The sequence below is a fragment of the Aquarana catesbeiana genome, linkage group LG02 (assembly GCF_042186555.1).
Source record: "Aquarana catesbeiana isolate 2022-GZ linkage group LG02, ASM4218655v1, whole genome shotgun sequence".
Classification (NCBI taxonomy): Eukaryota; Metazoa; Chordata; class Amphibia; order Anura; family Ranidae; genus Aquarana; species Aquarana catesbeiana.
In genome coordinates, this window is record NC_133325.1 from 30,597,452 (window position 1) to 30,621,050 (window position 23,599).

General features: G+C 46.2%; 1 protein-coding gene and 1 pseudogene across 1 annotated transcript in view; both read right to left on the reverse strand.

Annotated features, from left to right (window-relative positions):
* The window catches only part of LOC141126758 (ecto-ADP-ribosyltransferase 5-like), an 88,879-nt gene that overhangs the window by 56,492 nt on the left and 8,788 nt on the right, over positions 1–23,599 (reverse strand). The gene's annotated exons all lie outside the window — the stretch shown is intronic.
* Positions 7,636–7,768, reverse strand: LOC141130799 (U2 spliceosomal RNA; annotated as a pseudogene).

Sequence of the window (23,599 nt, forward strand, 5' to 3'; positions counted from 1 at the left end):
GAAATTGATTTGAAAACTTTTTGAAGCGATCTGAATTTGAAAATTTGAATCGATTTGAATACAAATAAACAAAACAAATTCCGAAAACAAATTAAACAGATTAAACAAATTTAACTAAACTAATTTATGTAAGTAACGAATTGAAACAAAATGAAACAAACACATTTTTTCGTTCTGCACATACTTCATGTCTACTTCATAGTAAGATGGATTGGCCCTACGTTCACAGCTCTGTGCTTTTTGGTGCGTTTTGCAGTTTGCAGAATTGCCCTACAGTCCATTTAACATGGTTTCCTATGGTACGCGTTCACATCTATGCATTTTTTCAGCCGGTGCATTTTTGGAAAGGGTCGGGGACTTTTTGTCTAGGTTCACATCTATGCGATTGCGGTTGATTTGCATTTATTCAGACATTATTGCATGCTGGGTCGGTGATATCACAAGTGGGAGGAGCCACCATGTGATGTCACTAGGTGGCCCCACCCCTTACTTATTTAATATCTGTCAGACAGAGGGCAGTCGGCGGTTAGCCTTTGACAAGTGCTGTATCTTTTTTCTTCAGGTTTAGCGGTGCGGCGGGCGTCGTGATTGACATTGGACCTACATCGCGGGATGTTATTTTTTGATTTTTAATAAAGGAATTGTCAAAAACTGTTTGCATTTTTTTTTCTATGTGACACTTTTCTGGTGATTCTTTTTTGATACAATGTACCACATACTCATTCACATGGGGGGGGCGGGATCTGGGGACCCCCTTGTTAAAGAGGGCTTTCAGATTCTGATAAGCCCCCTTCCCACAGACCCCCGCAACCACAGCCCAGCGTTGTGGGTGGGGAAGAGGCCCTTGTTCCCATCAACGTGGGAACAAGGTGCTTTAGTGCCCCCCTCCACCCCAAATCACCCCCCATGTTGAGGGCATGTGGCCTGTTCTTGTTATGGGGGGGGCGCTCGCTCATCACCTCTCTTTCTTGACCTGCCACCCTGCATGCTCAGATAAGGGTCTTGTATGGCTGGGGGGGTCCCGTGCTTTTTTGCATTTTATTTTGGCATGGGGTTCCCCTCCAAATCCATACCAGACCCGAGGGGCCTGATATATATTTGTGCGAGGGGACCCCATGCCATTTTATTCACAAATTCTTTAGCCAGCAAATCTGTTTTTTTTTTTTACATTCAGCTGTCAGCAGGGAACCCAATTGGCAGCTGATGACCCATTAGTTGTTAACCACTTCAGCCCCTGAAGATTTTACCCCCTTTCTGACCAGAGCACTTTTTGTGATTCGGCACTGCACCGCTTTAACTGACAATTGCGCAGTCGTGTACCCAAACAAAATTGACGTCCTTTTTTTCCCACAAATAGAGCTTTCTTTTGGTAGTATTTGATCGCCTCTGCGGTTTTTATTTTTTGCGCTATAAACAAAAAAAAAACGACAATTTTGAAAAAGAAATGCATTTTTACTTTTTGCTATAATAAATATCCCCCAAAAAATATGTAAAAAAACCCTTTTTTTTCCCTCAATTTAGGCCGATATGTATTCTTCTACATATTTTTGGTAAAAAAAAAAAAAAAATTGCAAAAAAGCATATATTGATTGGTTTGCGCAAAATGTATAGTGTCTACAAAATAGGGGATAGTTTTTTGGCATTTTTATTATTATTTTTTTTTATTAGTAATGGTGGCGATCTGCGATTTTTATCGTGACTGCGACATTATGGAGGACACATCAGACAATTTGACACCTTTTTGGGACCAAAAAAATAAAAATGCTTTGATTACTGTAAAAATGTCACTGGCAGCGAAGGGGTTAACACCACGGGGTGATCAAGGGGTTAACTGTGTTCCCTAATGTGTGTCCTAACTGAAGGGAGAGGGGACTGAATAGCCACTTTAAGACCAGCCTCGTTTTGGATTTTAGGTGTTTACATGTTTTTTTTTTGCTAGAAAATTACTTAGAACCCCCAAACATTATATATTGTTTTTTTCTAACACCCTAGAGAATAAAATGGCGGTCATTGCAATACTTTTTATTGCACTGTATTTGCGCAGCGGTCTTATAAACGCACTTTTTTTGGAAAAAATTCACTTTTTTGAATAAAAAAATAAGACAACAGTAAAGTTAGCCCAATTTTTTTTATATTGTGAAATATAATGTTACACCAAGTAAATTGATACCCAACATGTCACGCTTCAAAATTGCGCCCGCTCGTGGAATGGCGTCAAACTTTTACCCTTAAAAATCTCCATAGGCGACGTTTAAAAAATTCTACAGGTTGCATGTTTTGCGTTACAGAGGAGGTCTAGGGCTAGAATTTATGCTCTCGCTCTACCGATCGCAGGGACACCTCACATGTGTGGTTTGATCACCGCTTTCATATGCGGCCGCTACTTGCGTATGCGTTCGCTTCTGCGCGCGAGCTCGCCGGGACAGGGCGCTTTAAATTTTTTTTTTTACTTATTTATTTTACTTTATTTTATTTATTTTTTCACTGTTTTAAAAAAAAAAAAAAAACACAGAGTTTACACACAGAGCTCCCGGTTCTCGCCGTGTTATGAGCGATCGCGGGTGATCGCTCTAGGGGTGAGCAGCGGGCGCACATGCCCCTAGTGGCCGCCTTTGGAGCTGACGTAACATGACGGCGATTCACCTGCCCCTGCCATTATGCCGCAGTATAATATATAGTGTTTTTAAAATGCAAAATTCATGAAAAATGCATGCAAAAACGCATCAAAAACACGGGTTTAAAAACACAAAATGATCTGCAGAACATGCTGGAAAAACGCATCAACCGCATAGACGTGAACCTAGACTTAAGGTATAGGAATTTTTTTTTTTTACATTGCAGTGGAATGGATCTACTGTACATAAATTGCACCACATATAAAATAGGAACCTATTGTACAGTACATATCCATTTCCACTATGTAACTCATTGGATCTTCATAAATTGAATTGTATATGTATAGCATACAATATTATTTTAATGCTCCTTGCTTATTTTAATGCTTATTTTAATGCTCCAGTGCTCATTGTCCCCCCCCAACCCTATTCTGGCAGCAGTGGATGATGTGCACAAGTGAAGGCATAACATTCTTGTAATGACTATACTCAAATTTATTGTTAATTAATTGTTAGTAATAGTAATCACATTTTTATACAATGCATAAAGTTGTCGCCATAATTTCCAACAGAAGAATTTAGTGGTATTTCATGAATAGCATCAAGCTGTTTGGGATCCAGCACATGTCGATACTCTTGTAGTTCAACAATTTTAAACAATTATAATGATGATAAATTTTAATACAAACATGAATAACACAGTACCTGCAATGTGCAAATGTATATATATATATATATATATATATATATATATATATATATATATATATATATATATATATATATATATATATATATATATATATATATATATATATATATATACATATATATATATATACATATATATATATATACATATATATATATATACATATACATATATATATATATACATATACATATACATATATATACATATATATATATATACATATATATATATATATATATATATATATATATATATATATATATATATATATATATATATAGTTGAGGGTATTTCCCCTTCAGACCTGCTTATTGTCAGCTGGGCTGAAAGTGTCAGAGGAGAGCTGTTTGAGTGGAAGAGAGAGACACAGCAACACGCTGTGTGAAAAGTTCCATTGCTGCATTGTGTACAGTACCTGCCGCCGACATTGTGTTTCCAGCGCGATGGGATCGCGCTGGAAATTACATCTGCGAGGCTGTGCTTCTCGCGCTCGACACCCCCATAAGATGCCGCGCATCATAGGAATCCATTGGGGCGGCGAGCGGGAGGAGCGACAGAGCTTGGCGCTGGCTCCCACGACGGGGCTCGCAGGTGTCAATCTCGCCGCTAACAGCTAATAGTGAAACCCCACTTTTACATGAAGGAGGAGGTGGTGAGGAAGGCCAGGAATTCTGATAATCTAACGTTACATGGACACAAAATCCAGATCTTCGCGGATCTGTCTCCCTACATGGTTCAGAAAAGAAGAGCACTGAAGCCACTACTTCAGCTATTACTGGACAGGGAAATCTCATACAGGTGGTCTTTCCCCCTGAGACTGAACTTTTCCTACAAAAACAGAAGCTACAGTTTCTCCACTTTCGCAGAAGGGGAACGCCTCTTGCTACAGCTTGGCCTGATTCCGCAGGACCCATCCTCTTCATACACAAGCAGAGGGACATCATCATCCTCCACGAAGAGACCTCCACCAGCGAGCCCGCTGCAACCCTCCTGGCTGAAACAAAATCTTCCTCCATGACTCTCAGCCCTCCGCCAACAGATCAGGGCCCTGATCTGGGTTGATGTCACTTAGTTCCCGTTCACTGGGGATATCCCCCAGTTTCCCCTTTTGTCATGTCAAGTTTGGTTGTATACCATAATTGCTCTTTCTGTCTTTCTAGACTACAAGTCTGTTTATGATTAAATGACTGGGTCTTCTTTCCTGGACTGGGGGGAGGGGGGGGACTACTGCAACATGATACCCATTGAGGGTTCCTACGGTTTATGGGTTATTAGATATAACTCCCCCTACATGTTAGTCCCCCCCCCCAGGTTTTGACATTTAGTCTAGATCCCAGGCTGTAAGTCAAAGGTTCAATGGTGTTGAATTTTCCCCCTAGACCCCTAGACTTCCGGCTGTTTGGGCCAGGAGTTCGGGGAGACCATGTGTTCTGGGGGGGAATTAGATATACTATTTACAAAGTTAATAAGTTTTTTTATATTATTTGGATGCTCTGTCACACGTTCATTATAGACTTGCAGGATGTCTTCAGTTAGAGAGTAATGAGGTGCTGGGGCTGTGGTGGACCCAGTGCGCCTCCCACAGAGCCCAAGTCTACCTGTGGTGGCCTTGGACTCTCTCTGGTGTCCCTTTTCCAGGGACGTACCTGTCCATTTGGTTGTAGGGGTAGGAATGACTAGTTATTCCTACCTTTGGGGATGGGTGGGGTCAGGGGACCCCAAAGTTCATTCTATTCAACACACACTCATGATTATTAATTGTTTGTTGCATTTACATCATTGTTTAACCTTCTTCTTTCTTTTCATTTCTTTCTTCCCCCCTACTTACTATCCTCTCATATTCTGGTACAGGCTCTCTCGGGTTCCAGGGCTGCTTTCTGGATTCACCTCCCACGTTCAAGCAAGCAATTCTCTTCTCTCTGAGCTTCTATGCGAGTTCTCCCCACCGTACAGAGGTAAGACGTAGATATTTTGGATAGCTCTCTCCCTTCTGAACCATGGCTAGTACAAATAACCCTTCCCTTTCCCTCAATATAGTCTCACACAACACGCAGGGACTAAATTCTCCCATCAAACGCAGGAAACTTTTCCAATCCTATCACTCCATGCATGCTGACATTTTGCTGTTACAAGAGACACACTTCCCGGCTACCTACAAACCCAAGTTTCTCCATCAGCACTACCCCCCATTTTTCATTGCATCAGCTGACAACAAAACTAAGGGAGTAGCTATAAGTCTTGCTAAACATATAAATGTCCCAGCCGGAGACAATAGTAGATCCCCAGGGACGTTTCCTGTTACTGTCAGGCAACATAGATGGCAAACTTTATACTTTTATTTCATACTACACCCCCAATAAGGGTCAGAGACCTTTTTTCAAATCTATGCTCAGTAAACTGCGAGCACACCTAAAGGGGATAGTTATTATAGGCGGAGACTCAAATACCACCTTTGACTTTGCTCTAGACAAATCAGCAGATGGGAAATCAAAACCAAAGCGTCCATCTAGACAAAGCGCTAAAATAGCTAACCTCCTTCATGAAGAAGGGTTGATTGACATCTGGAGAGAAGCCAACCCACACAAAAAGGACTATACCCATTTCTCAGCTCCTCACAACTCCTTCGCCAGGATAGACCACATCTTCACTCGGTCCCATACAATCCCACTTATTTTAGGTTCCAAAATGATTGATTCCTCACTGTCCAACCACGCGATGGTCACTGGGACAGCCCGGAGAGCGGGAGGCCCGAGGGAACCTCCCTGTTGGCGCCTTCAGGAATCCCTCCTAAGCAACCCAATCCAGTGATCGGTTCTGGAACCAGCCATTAGAGAATATTTCTGTATCAGAAATCAGATGAGCGGAGTGGCCCTCTCAAAGGTTTGGGCAGCGCATAAATCGGTTATCAGGGGACATATCATTCAAATAACCTCGAAACTCAAAGCTGAACATAAGGCGGACGTGCTAAAACTTATGGCAGAATACCGCTCATTAGCGAAAGTACACAAGAACCACCCCACTCGTGAGTCACTGAAGGCCCTTGACAAGTCATGAGCCCTCCTTAACCTGTCCCTAACGACTGCTGCAGAGAAACATCTGAGGTGGACCGGGGCTACATTTTATTCTCAAACTGACAGGATTGGGTCCAGACTGGCAGCGAAGCTCAGTCCCAAACAACACTCCTTAGCATTTCCCAAAATTCTGACTACATCAGGGGACTTAACTCAGAACCCAACAAAGATAATGGAAGCGTTCTCACGTTTCTATACTGATCTATTTTTTTTAAAAGCCAGTGGAGTGCAAAACACACCCAAAAACTTCCACCAGTGCCAAAAAAAGTGCACACACATAAAGAGTGACACACACAAAAACGTGCAACGGGTGTTACACTGATCCTCCACTAGGGAAGGACCTTGCCCTCATCCCCCCCAGGGCGTTAGGCTCCAGACGGGGACTGAGGTACTTCACATGGGACCATCTGGCCGAAACCAGACGGACCCCCGTTCTCTGGAAGGTCTGCCGAAACAGACCCACCCTACTAGGTACTAGGTGCAACTCCCCCGAAGGGAGACCCCATGAGAGAGGGCGAACCAAGCCAGAAGGCCTATGTCCACCCCCTCCCAAGACTTTCAGAGTAGGCCCGAGGACCCACACCCTACTCATCACATTGTGACAAACGTGCAACATCAACCAAAAAAAGACAAAAATAGTGACAAACACGGGGATAAATAAAAAGAAAGTGGGGAGAAGAAAGTGGGAGAGTGAAAAGTGACCATTGTGCAATACAATGGCCGGCCCTCTGGCCAGGAATAAATATTTCCCCTGGTCCTAGCCAAAAGGCTCAACCCTAGAGGCAGGTGTGAAAAAAGTGTGTATGGTAAAGTGACCTTGGTGCCAATACTCAAAGTGTGCCCTTAACACTTGTGAGATTATGGCACCCCTGAACTGCCACTTCAGGGGAACATTTACTGCGGGCTTTTCTCTCAACCCTGACCAACATCCCAGACCGATGCAGCCTCGCCCCAGCCAGGAAGGTATCAGAAAATCATAGGGAGACCAATTGGCAAAATCTCCCCATGGGTCCCAGTGCTCCAACCTAATTTTATTCGGCGGTACCGGACAATTCCCCTCAATAACATCGAAAAGGGGCAGGCTTTCCCAACCGAAAAACTGAAAGGGGAAGAAACTACACAAATCCAGGCCAGAAGGCCAGGGACCTGACCCTTCTGCCGGACCCAGTGGTTCTCCATCCCCATTAGAAGGCTTCCCTTTCGGCTACGAACCGCTCCAGGTGACCTTTACTCCAGCAGGTTTTGCATAGCAACCGCCACCCCTTCTCCACCTCGTTGTAGATCAGGGACGGAAGCAAGCGCCACCTCCTGGAAACTGATAAGAACAGATACTACACTTGATCTTAGCCAAAAGGCAGAGAAGCGATCTATACAATCCGAATAAGCCCCCCCAAAAGCAACGAGACCAATTCCTTGACAATATCCTGCTGCCCACCCTAACAAAGGAACATAGGGAGCTCATGGAGAGCCAGTTCTCCACGGAAGAGATATTAGACACCATTCAATCCCTTAAAACTGGTTCTGTCCCTGGCCCAGATGGCTTCTCCACTGCCTATTAGAAGAAATTTGGCCCCTGCCTGGCCCCTCACATGACCAGGTTTTTTAACTTCCTCAGGGATGGAGCCCCCCCGGGATCTGATCTCAATTCCACTTACATTTTGGTAATTCCGAAACCAGATAAAGACACTAGCGAATTTGGTAACTACAGGGCTATTTCGCTTATAAACAACAATATTAAAAAAATGACCAAGATTCTTGCTAACAGAGTGGCGAGCTTAATTTCTGCCTATATACATAGAGATCAGGTGGGCTTCATCCCTGAGAGACAGGGACCAGACCAGATACGCAGAACAATAGACGTTATCTCCCTTCTAAAATCTAGGTGGGATGGGGTTCCCCTCAAAAAGGATTCCTCCTTTCCATAGATTTACACAAGGCCTTTGATTCGGTAGACTGGGCTTATCTAACTGAGATATTACAGAGATGGGGTTTTGGTCCTTATTTTCTGAATCTAATTAAGTCCCTTTACTCAACTCCATCAGTGCAGGTACGTTTCATGGGTAGATATTCAGAATCGTTCACAATCTGGAGGGGTACCAGACAGGGCTGCCCTCTCTCTCCTCTCCTCTTTGCAGTGGCTATCGAGACGTTGACAGTAGCGATAAGAACAAACCCTGATGTTAAAAGGGTGAGGTGCGGTGGTCAGGAACATAAGTGTGCTGACGACCTCCTCCTCTATGTCACGTCCCCTCTTACATCAACTCCTATGATATATAAAATCTTGCGGAGTTTTAGTGCAGTATCGGGCCTGCGGGTCAACATGTCCAAATCGATAGCTTTAAATATAACAGTCCCCCCGGAACTGCTGAATCGACTCTCTAACATCTTTGACTTCTCTTGGGCCACTACTGAAATCCCATATTTAGGCATCAAAATAACACCAGATATTGATAGTCTTTTCAGAGCCAATTATCCTCCTATGCTACAAAAATGTAAGGGTGGAGAGGTGGACGAAGTGTGGTCTGTCCTGGCTGGGTAGGATTCATGCAGTGAAAATGACCCTTCTCCCCCCGTATATTGTATTTATTCCGCTCTCTTCCAATCCCGATAAAGAAACAAGTACTTAGCAAATTCCAATCAGAGATTGTCCGATTTGTATGGGGCCACAAGGGGTATAGATGTCCCTCTAGTATTCTTTATCGCCTGAAAACTCAGGGTGGGTTGGGCTTGCCTAATCTGTGGGGTTATTATCGGGTGGCACAACTGTCTCAAATTTCAGTGGTCTTTTTGAAAGGCCTGAATGGCTCTCGATGGAGGGATATGCCACCCCTCTGAATACCATTGACTATCTTTTCTGGTGCAATCCAAAACTCAGGCCTATTGTTAAGCTGCATTTCTTTCGTACAAAGGAACAGCTGTTAACAGCAGCCCGCAACAAGAACTCTTTACAGTTCCAGAACCACACGTACCAGCTGTTCTCTGATCTAGCACCCCTCACTATCGCAAAGCGCCGTGCTATGAAACCCCAGCTGCAAATCTTGCTCAAGTACACATGGCGGTTCCCGTTCGCCCTACAATTCTCCCACCTGGGACAACAGCATACCTGTACCACACCGGAATCACTCCAAAGGCTCCTGGAATCGCTCCACCTGACACCACCAGCGCATCAATCAGAAACATCCCTTCCTCACACACCGGCTTGATCAGCCTCCCACCCATATGCCACGACCCCGAAACGAAGCAATCCCGATCCCGCTTCAATCCGGGAACCCCGGCCCGATCGTCTGGAAGCTACCACCCAAGCCCGAAATCCCAAGCTCTACGTTGATAACTTGCGAACTGCCTTTTGTCCATTTTTTCTTTTTTGCACACAGGTCCTCGGTGGTACTCACAGAAACTGACTTATCACCAAGAAGACTTGGCAACAGCCGAGACCTGTTCGACGACTACAGCTCGCCAGGTTTTCTTCGCGTCCTGAACATTAATCTCCAGGGCATCTAGGCCCCTTTGGGCCCTCTCAGGTTCAGTTATATTACTACTGTTTTTCTTTTTTTTTTTTTTTTTTATGTTTTATGTTTTATTGTTCATTATGGTATTGTTCTGCAAACTCACACACGTGACAGTAAGGTGTATACCTTCAATTTACTTTAAGTAGGTGCCAGTATAACATATCAGCCTAGATTCATGGTCTTTGCCACTCGCACCCCTTTCACTAAATGATGGAATGTTAGCACAGTCTAGGCTATCGGTTTTGAGTTTTTACACTATACTTAATGTAACTCATCGTATCCAGTCCTTTTATTTGTTCCCTTCCCCCCGTCCCATTCCCCTCCTCATTCCTCCCCCCCCCCACTCCCCTCTCCCCCTTCCCCTCTCCCCCCCTCCCCCCCTCCCCCCCCCCTCTCCCCCCTCTCCCCCCTCTCCCCCCTCCTCCTCTCCCCCATTCCCCCTCCTTCCCCTTTCAACATCCCTCTTCCTCCCACCCTAGCTCCTCCTCACCCCGTCTTTCCCTTACCTCTTCCTTCTTCCCATCCCCTCTCCCTCCCCCTCTATCCCCCTCCCTCCTCCCCTTCCTCTCCAGTTCCCCTTCCCCTACCCCCTCACCTCCTGATATGAATAACCCGTTTCTTAAACATATCCCTACTTAAGTATTTATGGCTATCTGGAATTACTTTGATGTCAGCAGAACTTACAAATTGTATTGTTGTTGTTATCTCCGTTTGCGGCGGGGAGCAGTCATTGCACCCCTCTCTTACAGCGCACCCGCTCTTTGACTAATTTACTGGTCATGGAGTTGATGCACTACCCAGTTGGGCGGTACTGACCTGTAGTCTCCCTATATGGACTGTGTCTCAGTGCATTGCCCTATGCTCACGTTCCTTCCCCCTCCTTTCCCCTCTTTTCTCTTTTTCTCACTTTACTTCACTACTCCTCGCCCCCTTCTTCTTGGTCGGTCAGCTCGCACGGGCCCCTTACCACCTGATAGGGTCCCCCCTTATACCCATCAATGGCCCCACTAAATATACTAACCTTAAATGTTAAAGGACTGAACTCACCCCATAAGCGGGTGAAGGCTTTCCAAACGTTTGCATCCCTAAGAGCTAGTGTGGTAGCCCTCCAGGAAACTCATTTTTCCAAACATCACACCCCGGGCTTCTTTAGCTCTAAATACTCGCAGGTATTCACCGCTTCAGCGGAAACAAAACATAGAGGGGTTCTACTCGCTTTTCATCACACCACCCCATTCACCCTGCAGTCCGAAATAAAAGACCCGGAGGGTCGGTATCTAATTTTAGTGGGGTTACTACAGGATACAACGGCCACCTTTGTTTCCTATTATGCCCCTAATGCAAACCCTAATCCCTTCTTCTCACACCTTTTACAGGTAGTAAAAACACACAGTAAGGGAACCCTGTTCCTGTGTGGCGACTCCAATTCAGTACTACAACCGCACCTAGACAAGTCACCCTATACTCCTGAACACTATACCCTCTCAGCGCAATTTCGCAGACAAATACTAAAGGCTTCTCTTCTGGACACTTGGAGAGAATGCAACCCCATCAAGAAAAATGTTACATTTTACTCCAACCCCCATAATTCCTTCTCCAGGATTGATCATATCTTCATTTCCATAGCATCTGCACCAATTCTACTTCAATCCCATATCCAGCCAATCACATGGACGGACCATTGTGCCGTGATCACCGCAGTATCTTCCTTGATACCACAACCCACAAACAGAACATGGTGCATGAACGATGCACTCTTAACCAACCAATCATACTGTCTAGACATCCAAATTGCCCTCAAAGATTATCTGCTACACAACACCACCCCAGATATCTCCCCCACGCTCCTTTGGGAGGCGCACAAACCAGTGATCAGAGGCACATGTATCTCAGTCGCATCTCACCTCAAGAAAGACAGAATCCGCAAACAACAACAGCTCGAGTCAGACTATCACCAGAGTTTCCTCCAGTTTCAATCTTCCCCTACTGAGGCTCATAAACGAATTCTAGACAAAATCAAATTAGAACTTGACATCCTACTAGCTGAATCGGCTGATAAGGCTATACGCAGGTCCAACCACACAATCTACACCAAAGCCAACAAACCAGATTCCTTTCTGGCCTTGCGTCTTCGCTAGGGATGAGCTTCGTGTTCGAGTCGAACCCATGTTCGACTCGAACATCGGCTGTTCGATCGTTCGCCGAATTGCGAACGTTATGGGCCGTTTGCGCTAAATTCGTGTGGCGCGTCACGGCCCATAATTCACTGCGGCATCGCAGTGCATTGCTGGCTGATGATTGGCCAAGCATGCACTATGACCCGCATGCTTGGCCAATCACAGCGCCGTCAGTAGAGAGAGCTGTAATTGGCCAAAGCCAGGGTGGCTTTGGCCAATTATGGCTCAGGGGATTTAGTACACACCCCACACTATATAAGGCCGCCTGCACGGCGGCCCTGTGTAGTGTGTGTTCCGGTGTGCTGAGAGATAGAGAGAGAGAGAGACAGTGTCATTTGATTTGAGTTAGATAGATTAGGCAGAACAGTCAGTCAGTTAGCTGCACTTACAGTGTATTGTGTATATATATGCATCCCAGGTGTTGCATATATATATATATACACTGTATTCAGTTTAGCTAGATCCGTTCCTGTTATCTTCTATCTAGACTATTTACATTTAATGCAGTGCGTCCTGCTCACAGTGTTCAGCTAGATCCGTTCCTGCTATTTACATTTAGTGCAGTGCGTCCTGCTCACAGTGTTCAGCTAGATCCGTTCCTGTTATCTTCTAGACTATTTACATTTAGTGCAGTGCGTCCTGCTCACAGTGTTCAGCTAGATCCGTTCCTGCAATTTACATTTAGTGCAGTGCGTCCTGCTCACAGTGTTCAGCTAGATCCGTTCCTGCTATTTACATTTAGTGCAGTGCGTCCTGCTCACAGTGTTCAGCTAGATCCGTTCCTGCTATTTACATTTAGTGCAGTGCGTCCTGCTCACAGTGTTCAGCTAGATCCGTTCCTGCTATTTACATTTAGTGCAGTGCGTCCTGCTCACAGTGTTCAGCTAGATCCGTTCCTGTTATCTTCTAGACTATTTACATTTAGTGCAGTGCATCCTGCTCACAGTGTTCAGCTAGATCCGTTCCTGCAATTTACATTTAGTGCAGTGCGTCCTGCTCACAGTGTTCAGCTAGATCCGTTCCTGCTATTTACATTTAGTGCAGTGCGTCCTGCTCACAGTGTTCAGCTAGATCCGTTCCTGCTATTTACATTTAGTGCAGTGCGTCCTGCTCACAGTGTTCAGCTAGATCCGTTCCTGCTATTTACATTTAGTGCAGTGCGTCCTGCTCACAGTGTTCAGCTAGATCCGTTCCTGCTATTTACATTTAGTGCAGTGCGTCCTGCGCACAGTGTTCAGCTAGAGCCGTTCCTGCTATTTACATTTAGTGCAGTGCGTCCTGCTCACAGTGTTCAGCTAGATCCGTTCCTGTTATCTTCTAGACTATTTACATTTAGTGCAGTGCGTCCTGCTCACAGTGTTCAGCTAGATCCGTTCCTGCTATTTACATTTAGTGCAGTGCGTCCTGCTCACAGTGTTCAGCTAGATCCGTTCCTGTTATCTTCTAGACTATTTACATTTAGTGCAGTGCGTCCTGCTCACAGTGTTCAGCTAGATCCGTTCCTGCTATTTACATTTAGTGCAGTGCGTCCTGCTCACAGTGTTCAGCTAGATCCGTTCCTGTTAAATTCCTACTGACCGGCAGGCTTGTCTGGTTACAGTATATAAAGCTACCTGAAGAAAATTACAGGTGTTCTATTTGATCCTATTAGTACCACGGTCAGGCAGCTAGACTATTTACATTTAGTACAGTGCGTCCTGCTCACAGTGTTCAGCTAGATCCGTTCCTGTTATCTTCCTACTGACAGGCAGGCTTGTCTGGTTACAGTATATAAAGCTACCTGAAGAAAATTACAGGTGTTCTATTTGATCCTATTAGTACCACGGTCAGGCAGCTAGACTATTTACATTTAGTACAGTGCGTCCTGCTCACAGTGTACAGCTAGATCCGTTCCTGTTATCTTCCTACTGACAGGCAGGCTTGTCTGGTTACAGTATATAAAGCTACCTGAAGAAAATTACAGGTGTTCTATTTGATCCTATTAGTACCACGGTCAGGCAGCTAGACTATTTACATTTAGTACAGTGCGTCCTGCTCACAGTGTTCAGCTAGATCCGTTCCTGTTATCTTCCTACTGACAGGCAGGCTTGTCTGGTTACAGTATATAAAGCTACTTGAAGAAAATTACAGGTGTTCTATCCCAGCTTAGTGCAGCTACAGGCCATTAGTATGTCTGGAAGGCCAAGAAGGAGAGGCAGACAGTCACAAGCCAATAAGAGAGGGCAAGCAGGCTCTGTGTCTAGTGCTGGTCGTGGAGACGGTGCATCCTCATCAGCACGTGGCCATGGGACACGCTTGGCCTTTTTTTCGGCAGCTGGCCATGTTGAGCCGCAACATGCGGAAGACTTGGTCGAGTGGATGACCAAGCCGTCCTCATCCTCCTCATCCTCTCTCACCCATGCCCAGGGTGCTTTGTCTGGCAAAGCAGCGGCCTCTTCCCTCAGCTCAATGTCATCAGTGACTCCTTCCCTAGCTCCACCATGTCCTCATGAGGATTCCCTCGAACTGTTTGACCACAGTGTTGGGTACATGCTCCAGGAGGATGCCCAGCGTTTGGAAGGCTCTGATGACGATACTGAGCTCGATGAAGGCAGTAACATGAGCGCGGACAGAGGGGGTGCCCAAGAAGGACAGCAATCTGGCAGTCATGCTCCCCCTGCTGCAGCATACTGCCAGGTTTGCTCCAGTGATGAGGAGGGAGGGGATGATGAGGTCACTGACTCAACGTGGGTGCCTGATAGGAGAGAGGAGGAGGAGGAGGAGGAGGAGGAGGAGGAGGCGGCAGCACATCACCAACGAGGCAGGATGCCCTCCAGGGGCCAGCCTAAGGGCAGCACATTGACTGCATCACACCCCAAAGCTCCACATGTGCAGGGCGCTGCAGTCTCTGCGCGTTATTCAAAAAGTTCTTTGGTGTGGGCCTTTTTTGAGACGAGTGCATCAGATCGCACCGCTGCTATTTGCAACATATGTCTCAAGCGTATCTCGCGTGGCCAAAATATCTCCCGCTTGGGTACCACATGCTTGACCAGACATATGTTGACCTGCCATGCAGTTCGTTGGCAAGCGTATCTAAAAGACCCACACCAAAGAACAAAGAGGATCTCTCCTTGCTCCTCATCAGCTGAGATTTCCAACCCCACTAGACCTTCAGTCCTCTCTGAGACCTGCAGTGAGAGGAATGAAGGTGTAGAATTAGGTGTGTCACAGCCAAGTACTTGTGGGCAATCTGCTTTTGGTACACCGACGTCAGATTGTACCAGGCAAATTTCCCTGCCCCAGCTGCTGCACCGCCGAAAGAAGTTTGCTCCCAGCCATCCACATGCCCAGCGGTTGAATGCTAGCTTGGCAAAATTGCTAGCACTTCAACTGCTGCCTTTTCAGTTGGTAGACTCTGCCCCCTTCCGTGAGTTTGTGGAATGTGCGGTTCCTCAGTGGCAGGTACCCAAACGCCACTTTTTCTCACGGAAGGCGATTCCGGCTCTCTACCGGCATGTGGAAGGCAATGTCCATGCCTCGCTGGACAGGGCGGTCAGCGGTAAGGTGCATATTACCGCTGACTCATGGTCCAGCAGGCATGGACAGGGACGTTACCTAAGTTTCACGGCGCATTGGGTGACTCTGCTGGCAGCTGGGAAGGATGCAGGACAAGGTGCAGTAGTGTTGGAGGTTGTTCCGCCACCACGCCTCCAAAATGCTGATTGTGACACACCTCTCTCCTCCACCCCCTCCTCTTCTTCTTCCTCCATGGCCTCTTCCTCGGAACCAGCGGTGCTCCGTAGGCGTTCAAGGGGCTACGCAAGTACGCAGGCCAAAAGATGCCATGCGGTGCTTGAGCTGGTGTGCTTGGGGGACAGGAGCCACACTGGGGCAGAGGTTCTGTCAGCTCTGCAGGGGCAGGTTCAGAGGTGGTTGACGCCACGCCAACTTAAGGCAGGAATGGTGGTTTGCGACAATGGCACCAACCTCCTCTCTGCCCTCCGACAGGGACAAATGACCCATGTGCCCTGTTTGGCTCACGTCCTTAACTTGGTGGTGCAGCGGTTCTTGGGCAGGTACCCGGGCTTACAGGATGTCCTGAGGCAGGCCAGGAAAGTCTGTGTGCATTTCCGCCGGTCATATAATGCCAGTGCTCGGCTGACGGACCTCCAAAAGGAGTTTAACCTGCCCAAGAACCGCCTAATCTGTGACATGCCCACCAGGTGGAACTCAACGTTGGCCATGCTGCAGCGGCTGCACACGCAGCAGAGGGCCATCAATGAGTACCTGTGCGACTATGGCACCAGGACAGGGTCAGGGGAGCTTGTTTTTTTTTCCCCACGCCAGTGGGCCATGATCAGGGATGCATGCACTGTCCTGTCACCATTCGAGGAGGCCACGAGGATGGTGAGCAGTGACAGTGCATGCATCAGTGACACTGTCCCCCTTGTCCACCTGTTGGAGCACACGCTGCGTGGAATAATGGACAGGGCACTTGAGGCAGAACAGAGGCAGGAAGAGGAGGACTTCCTTAGCTCTCAAGGCCCCCTTTATCCAGACAGTGTTCCTGCGTGCCCGCCGATCACACAGGAAGAGGACGAGGAGGAAGAGGAGGAGGAGGAAGATTGTGTCAGTATGGAGGTGGAGCCTGGCACTCAGCATCAGCAGCAGTCTTTAAGGGATCAGTCCCAAGAAACACATGGACTTGTACGTGGCTGGGAGGAGGTGGCTGCGGACCATGTCGTTCTTAGTGACCCAGAGGACTCCGGACCGAATGCCTCAGCAAACCTACGCTGCATGGCCTCCCTGATCCTGCAAAGCCTGCGTAAGGATCCTCGTATTTGTGGTATCAAGGAGAAGGACCAATACTGGCTGGCAACCCTCCTTGATCCACGTTACAAGGGTAAGGTTGCGGACCTTATCTTGCCATCGCAGAGGGAGCAGAGGATGAAACATCTTCGGGAGGCCTTGCAGAAAGGTCTGTGCAACGCGTTCCCAGAGACTGGGAGGTTACAAACTCCTGTTTCTGGACAACGTGTTGCTGAGGCTTCGGTCAGTCAAAGAAGGAGCGGTGGAGAAGGTGGCCGTCTGACCGATGCGTTCAGACAATTTTTTGGTCCGCAGCCCCAAGGTATGATCGGTTCCAGCAACCATCGCCAGCGTCTGTTTTACATGGTGCAGGAATACCTAGGGGCAAGATCAGACTTGGACACCTTTCCCACCGAAAATCCTCTGGGTTACTGGGTCTTGAGGATGGATCACTGGCCAGAGCTTGCACAGTATGCAATTGAGCTACTGGCCTGTCCTGCATCCAGCGTTCTTTCGGAACGCACATTCAGTGCTGCTGGAGGCGTGGTAACCGATCACAGGGTGCGTCTGTCCACCGACTCGGTCGATCGGCTGACCTTCATAAAAATGAATGAGTCTTGGATCACCACCAGCTACCAAGCACCTGATGCTGATGTAACCGAATAATTTTTTTTGAAATCTCAGATCCCTTCAAAGACTGCCTATGCTGATGCTGAGTGACTATCCCTGAGTAATTATCCTCTTCCTCCTCAATCATCACGCTGATAGCTTGTAAGAACATTTTTGGTTCTGGGCGCCACCACCAGTGCCTAAGGCACAATTTTTCAGCCCCTGTTTAACAGGGGCGTGTAATTACAATTTTTGATGTAATACTTTGCAGCAGGGCTTGTTCCTGCATTCCAACTAGAGTGTCTGTGAGGGGTTGCAGTGTTGTGGCACCAGCACCAGTGCCTAGGGCCCAATTTTTCTGCCCCTGTCTAACAGGGGCGTGTAATTACAATTTTTGATGCAATACTTTGCAGCAGGGCTCGTTCCTGCGTTCCAACTAGAGTGTCTGTGAGGGGTTGCAGTGTTGTGGCACCAGCACCAGTGCCTAAGGCCCAATTTTTCTGCCCCTGTCTAACAGGGGCGTGTAATTACAATTTTTGATGCAATACTTTGCAGCAGGGCTCGTTCCTGCGTTCCAACTAGAGTGTCTGTGAGGGGTTGCAGTGTTGTGGCACCAGCACCAGTGCCTAAGGCCCAATTTTTCTGCCCCTGTCTAACAGGGGCGTGTAATTACAATTTTTGAAGCAATAATTTGCAGCAGGGCTCGTTCCTGCGTTCCAACTAGAGTGTCTGTGAGGGGTTGCAGTGTTGTGGCACCAGCACCAGTGCCTAAGGCCTAATTTTTCAGCTCCTGTTCAACAGGGGCATGTAATTACAATTCTTGATCTAATATTTCACAGCAGGGCCCTGTGAGGGCTTACAGTGTTGTGGCCACAGCAACACCTAAGGCCCAAATTTCTGCTGAGTATATAGGGCAGGACCCTACTTTCAAACATCTAACTTACAAACGACTCCTACTTGCAAACGGAAGGAGACAACAGGAAGTGAGATGAAATCTACCCCTAGGAAGGGAAATTCTCTCCTGTAAGAGTTAATATGGGAAAACAATTTCTCCTTTCCACTGATGCTTTCCAATCCTTGTTCCACAAAAAAACCCAAATTTTCAAAAAACATTTTTCATTGGGACAAAAAAGTAAGGTGAAATCTTCTGAAGAGGAGGAAAGACAGCAAAACAAATGTCACAGGGGTGATAACCCTTCCCTATGTTTTCCAAAAAGCTTAGAAAAGATTTTTTGGCTGAAGCTAAACACGTTAAAAATGTTCAAAATTACAAACAGATTCTACTTAACAACAAACCTACAGTCCCTGTCTTGTTTGCACCGCCTGTATACTGCTGTTCAGAGTATATAGGGCCTGGTGGCCCCACACCTTTCCTTATTTTAATTTGGGTGCGGGGTTCCCCTTAATATCCATACAAGACCCAAAGGGCCTGGTAATGGACTGGGGGGTACCCATGCCGTTTGTCTCACTGATTTTCATCCATATTGCCATGACCCGACATGACATTAAACCCGCAAGCAGTTTTAAATGAGATTTTTTCCTTTAAAAATGACATTTGGTGCAGGGACTGTTCTAAACATGGGAAACACGCGTCACTTTACAGGCATACTATAGACACCCCCCAGGTACGATATTTAAAGGAATATTTCACTTTTTTTTTTTTTTACTTTAAGCATCATTAAAATCACTGCTCCCGAAAAAACGGCCGTTTTTAAAAGTTTTTTTTGCATTGATACATGTCCCCTGGGGTAGGACCCGGGTCCCCAAACCCTTTTTAGGACAATACCATGCAAATTAGCCTTTAAAATGAGCACTTTTGATTTCGAACGTTCGAGTCCCATAGACGTCAATGGGGTTCTAACGTTCGTGCGAACTTTCGGTCCGTTCGCGGGTTCTGGTGCGAACCGAACCGGGGGGTGTTCGGCTCATCCCTAGTCTTCGCAGACCAGATCGTGTTCGTGTCCCCATCAGACTCAGATTAGCTAAAGATAGTATTACTAGTAACCCGATCAAGGTGCTCTCGGAGTTCCGTAGACAATTGTCGAAACTCTATGAGGCGGGGGCTGCTTTTCCCATGCGTCAAGCAGAAAAGCTTTTCCACAATCCCTACGCTATCCAATGATAGTCGCGAGTCTATGGAGAGTAGGAAGTCTTAGCAGCCATTAAGACACTTAAACCACATAAACGTCCAGGCCCGGACGGCCTCCCCAGTCTATACTATAAAAAATTTGCGGCTGAACTCGCCCCTCTCCTCACTAACACATTCAACGCTTTACTCAGACAACATTCCTTTGGTCGTGACACATTGACAGCACTTATTTCTATGATTCTGAAACCAAACACAGACAATACAGTGTGGTCTAACTTTAGGCCAATTTCTTTGCTAAACGTTGATATAAAGATCCTGGCCAAAATTTTAGCCTTACGCCTTAACCCGATTATTGGCAGTCTAATACACAAGGACCAAGTTGGTTTTATACCCAAGCGGCAAGCCAGTGATAACGTTAGACGTGTAATCCTTCTGCAACATTTAGCCCGATCACGTAAAATACCGATGCACCTCCTCTCCCTAGATATAAGGTAAAGCTTTCGATACAGTTTCCTGGCCCTATCTTCTTTATATCCTCCAACGCTGGGGCTTCGGCCCACATTTCCTTGGTTGGATCAATGCCTTATATAACCATCCACAAGCATACGTACAATACTCAGGATTCCGCTCAGATCCCTTTCCCATCTCTCGTGGAACCAGACAGGGTTGCCCCCTATCTCCCCTATTATTTGCTCTCGTAATAGAACCCTTGGCAGCCTTGATCAGAGCAAACCCTGATGTTCGTGGTCTGGAGATAGCTTCTACCACACATAAATTATGCCTTTTCGCAGATGATGCATTATTGTTCGTCATGTCGCCACACACAACCTTACCAAACCTCATGCGCATCTTAGATAAGTTTGCTCTGGTCTCCGGGCTAGAAGTCAACCAAGCGAAATCCAAGGCCCTCAATGTGTCACTACCACAAACCGATATCGAGTTACTTCGCCAAAACTACTCTTTTAATTGGTCCACAACATCCATATCCTACCTGGGGAATAAATTGACCAGTGACCCTCTGAACTTATTCCACTCCAATTACCTCCCAATGCTAACCCAACTCTCTTCTTTGCTTAATTCCTGGCAGCCCTTATGTGTCTCCTGGCTGGGACGAGTGGCAGCTGTGAAAATGTCCTTGCTACCGAAATTACTATATCTATATAGGGTACTCCCGATAGCAATCCCCCCTTACTATCATAGGACCATACAAAACCGAGTTTTTAAATACATTTGGGGCCCCACTAAACCTAGAGTGGCCAGACCGGTATTACTCCGCCACAAGCTTAATGGAGGTCTTGGTATAACCAACTTCTTACATTATTACCACGCAGCCCGACTGGCCCAGTCTATTCTATATCATTCTAAGACTGAAACTCCGCTCTGGGTCAGCCTTGAGGCCATAGATCTCCATCCAATTACAGTTACCAATTTACTGTGGCTCCCCCCAGCGGCACGTGGCACTATAACCAACCCAATAACGCAATGCACCCTCAAGCTTTGGGATAGATTGCGAACCCCCTTTAAGTTGGTCTCTCCACACTCCCCACTTTTATCCTTTTTAGGCCACCCGCTGTTCTACCCAGCATACACTGAACCAGCCCTGTTCCAAACCTGGGCCCAAGCGGGTCTGACTCGTATATATGTGACATACTTAGTGGTAACTCTATAAAAATCTTTTCCAGTTATACAAGCGCAAGCGCATCTTTCACCTAGAGAGTGCTTTCGTTACCTCCAAATTGCTCATTTTGTCAAAACAAATTTAAAATCCAGTTCTGGGCTGGATACCCTAACTGAGTTTGAGAATATGTGCGATTCAGACCCGCACGCACCAGGTATCATCTCTCGCCTTTACACTCACCTCACGACACCATCCACAAATCTCCCCATCTATGCGCAGCAATGGTCTAAAGACTTAAACATCGATCTAGAGACAGAAGACTGGTCCTCCATATGGACTAACACGAAAAATTCATCCCAAAATGTTGTTGCCTCAGAAGCAAACTACAAGGTGCTCATGCGATGGTACCTGGTCCCATCCAGAATTGCCAAATTCCTACCTGAGTATCCCCAGACTTGCTTCAGGGGTTGCAAAGATAAAGGAACACACATCCACATCTGGTGGACATGTCCACTAGTGCAACGTTTCTGGGCAACAACATTCCAGATGGCTTCTACTCTCCACCATGTTACTCTAGAACCTAACCTAACTATAGCTCTACTCAACCTTATACCCCAAGACTACACCAGAGCCCAACGCTGTCTCCTTCTTCACCTATTTACAGCAGCCAAGCAAATGATAGCTAAAGCTTGGAAGACATCAGCACTTAGCATAATTAAAATGAAAAATAGAATTACCCAGGCAATGATACACAGCAAAATTGAAGCAACAATAATAGATAAAGTCCCACAGCACTTCAGAATTTGGCAACCATGGATAGAGCACTTTTTGCCCCCAGACATCGACAAGAGCCTGCTAGAACCCTGAGATAGTTCTAATAACCACTTATGATTCTTGAAACCATTCCGGTGCCCGCGCGTCCCGACCACCCCACCACCCCTTCTCAGCTCTCCCTCACTTCTTCCTTTCTGCTCCCCTTCTCTCTATGCTCCTCACTCTCTTTCCACTTCCCCCCTACTTATCCCTGATAATATGGGTAGTATACTCTGTCTCTTTTTTTTTTTTTTTTTCTTCGTTGAGTTGGTTTCGGCTGTTTATCAAGGCCGACCCCATGTCTATAATCACCAGTGATATATTGTGTCTAAATTAGGGACCACGGTCCCTCTTAATGTTAGCATGCTCAGTTTTACTGGATCTTGAGCTACTTGACAGAGTATATAATGTTTGTAAGCTTTTATCCTTCTTATGTCATCGTTATCCTAACTTGTTAAGATGCATACTGCTTTATATGTACACAATACCCCGTACTGAAAAGCTTGTAACAAATGCTTGTTATTTACCAATAAAAATTATTTGAACGAAAAAAAAAATTTTCTTTTTTTTTGATGATTATATTTTGTTTTTTTTTACTTTGACACTTTTTTGAAAAAAAAATTTTTTTTATCACTTTTATTCCTATTACAAGGAATGTAAACATCCCTTGTAATATGAATATAACATGACAGGTCCTCTTAATAGTGAGATATGGGGTCAATAAGACCCCATATCTCACCACTAGGCTGGGAAGCCTGAAATTAAAAAATAAAAAATAAAACGATCACTGCTTCCCAGCCGAAGCGGCAACGTTTTTTTGAATGGAGAGGCCGGGCGTGACGTCATAACATCGCGCCCGGCCTCCGATGATCATAGAGACTCCGGCGACCATCTGGTCCGCCGGAAATCTCTATGATCTACATCCGGCGCCGGCGGATCCGCTCTCCGCCTCACCGATCGTAACGGTGAGTCGGAGCAAGCACCGGAGGGCGGCGGGAGGGGGGGGACGTCCCCTCTCGCCTCCCATAGGAACGATCAAGTGGTGGAATGGCCGCTATGATCATTCCTATGGTGTAGAGATTCGCCGGCTGAAACCGGCAATATCTGAATGATATCTGTAACTACAGGCATCATTCAGATATACCTGCCCAAAGCCCAGGACGTCATATGACGTCCGTGGGCGGGAAGTGGTTAAAGGCTAATATGCAAGTTATTATCATAAAAAGTGTTTGGGGACCTGGGTCCTGCCCCAGGGGACATGGATCAATGCAAAAAAAAGTTTTTAAAACGGCCATTTTTTCAGGAGCAGTGATTTTAATAATGCTTAAAGTCAAACAATAAAAGTGTAATATCCCTTTAAATTTCGTACCTGGGGGGTGTCTATAGTATGCCTGTAAAGGGGCGCGTGTTTCCTGTGTTTAGAACAGTCTGACGGCAAAATGACATTTTGAAGGAAAAAACCCATTTAAAACTACCCGCGGCTATTGCATTGCCGACAATACACATAGAAGTTCATTGATAAAAACGGCATGGGAATTCCCCAAAGGGGAACCCCGAGCCAAAATAAAAAAAAAAAAATGACGTGGGAGTCCCCC